Source organism: Octopus bimaculoides, chromosome 13 (assembly GCF_001194135.2).
Source record: "Octopus bimaculoides isolate UCB-OBI-ISO-001 chromosome 13, ASM119413v2, whole genome shotgun sequence".
In the NCBI taxonomy this organism is placed as follows: domain Eukaryota; kingdom Metazoa; phylum Mollusca; class Cephalopoda; order Octopoda; family Octopodidae; genus Octopus; species Octopus bimaculoides.
Window position 1 is genome coordinate 41,837,533 of NC_068993.1, and position 1,958 is coordinate 41,839,490.

General features: G+C 36.4%; 1 long non-coding RNA gene across 1 annotated transcript in view; it reads left to right on the top strand.

Annotated features, from left to right (window-relative positions):
- The window catches only part of LOC128249320 (uncharacterized), a 20,332-nt gene extending 19,201 nt beyond the window's left edge, over window positions 1-1,131 (top strand). The window contains exon 2 of the long non-coding RNA XR_008265421.1: window positions 601-1,131. This is a non-coding gene — a long non-coding RNA (uncharacterized LOC128249320). The remainder of the gene's footprint in view (window positions 1-600) is intronic.
- Window positions 1,132-1,958: the final 827 nt, after the last annotated feature.

A 1,958-nucleotide genomic window follows, 5' to 3' on the forward strand; every position in this document is an offset into this window, starting at 1 on the left:
ATTAATTTTAGTACTTCTGAAAACGGTTTGCTATAAATATTAGCAACAGTAAGCAATTTTGAAACTGAATAAAATCCCCAAAACTCATTATGGATTTAAATTTACCTCTCAAATTCATCAATAATGAACATTAAATTATATAAAAGTTAATCCAATATTTTATACAAACATTTCTGTATTCACCCGGTTAACTTACTCGTAAGTACTACTTATAGTGATTGAGAGACAGAGAGAGAGAGAGAGAGAGAGAGAGAGAGAGAGAGAGATCGTGTGAACGTGTGTGCTAATTAAGAAGAGAGAAGAGTTTCTACGATTCTTTTTACCAAAGAGAGAAAAGAGTGAAAAAAGTGAAACGAGCAGACATTATTTTCATATAATTCTTTTATTAAACTTCACAGTAGCCCTGAATAGTACCATTTCGCCCTTATTCTAGATTCTTAAGTACGACATAACTCGAGGTTATAAAATTAGTTAGCTTTTGACTAGATAAACTATATCTATTTGATACCCCGCTCCTTGTTACTTTAGATTTATAGAAGGTCACTTATGGGGTACAATACATTAACAGTCATTCTATTTTGTATCTTTTATTTGTTTTAGTCATCAAACTGCAGCCATGGAGGAGCACCGCATATGTCAGCTGATGTCCATTGTAGCCATTCTGAAAGAAACAGTATGGAAGACACGCGCGAAGGGATTGCGACAGGTATCTTTATTTCCAGCCAAGGTCTAGTTAATTACTTTAACTACCACCTTAAAAGTAAAATCAGGCTGGAAAAGAGATATCCGACGCTGAGCACGTTTCGTAAAAGATGGCAGAATGTGGAGAGAAAGTTGAGGATGAATTGGAGCCGGTTAAGCTCAACCATCCAGCCGGAACTGAAGGAAACGTCAGTCAACGGCGATGGGCCTATGAGCCCGGGTAACTTTCACGTGTAAATATTTATTCATAATTTTATTAATTTTAAATCGAAATTAATTTTAATCGGAATTTAAAAAAAAGGAAAACACGAACTCTCTATGTTTTGTCTGTTCTTGTACTGTCCTCTCTTCGTTATGTCCAGTGTGGCAAATAAAGAAAGAGTTCGTTCTATGGAACATGCAAATGATCCGCATCTCGAACGCCATCCATGATGCATGTGATTATATTTATTAAATAGAATGTTTTAACACTTTGAAGTATCTCCTGCCTTTTACAAACTCTGAAGAAATTTGAGATGAGTACTAGCAAAAGAAAAAAAAAAGGCAGAGTGTATATTGTGAAGCATAACGTAAGTTCAGAGTGACATCTGGGAACACTACCCAGAGCAAAAAGTGTGGTAGATATTTGTTGGGAAATAGTGGAAAAATCTAAAGATGAGGAGAATAAAGGCAGAGGTGGCAGTTGTCGTTATTGTTGTTGATGTTGTTACTGTTTAACCCCTGGCCAATCCTGATCGATGACCAAATGCATTCTAGCGATGACTTACTGTTTTTTGTTTTCACTCGCTGTGCAATTACATATAGATTGAATCCGACTGTATGACACCTTGGGCAAATATCTGCTATTGTTGCACAGGGCTGGATAATACTTTGTGTATGAATTTAGTTGAAAAATCTTTATTGAAGTCTGTTGCACGTGCATCATTGCACATACACACGCGTGCCTGTGTAATTATGTGCACGTCTGCATACGTTTCTGTGTTTGTGCTTATCTCACCGGTTGAGTACCGATGTGTCTTTTGTTTTTGCTCTTTGGCTTTTGCAGTTCACAGAGAGAGTACCAGAATTTAAATAAGTATTGGGATAGATTTGATTGACTAAAACAGGGGTCCTCAAACTTTTTAGACAATCGACCTCTTCATGAAATACATGACCCTTCATCACCCCAGGCTTATACAAGAAAATAAATAAATAATAATTATTAAGTAGATGTGCATTTGTCGATCCCTTGAATAGTCCTATAGATCCCCAGGGGT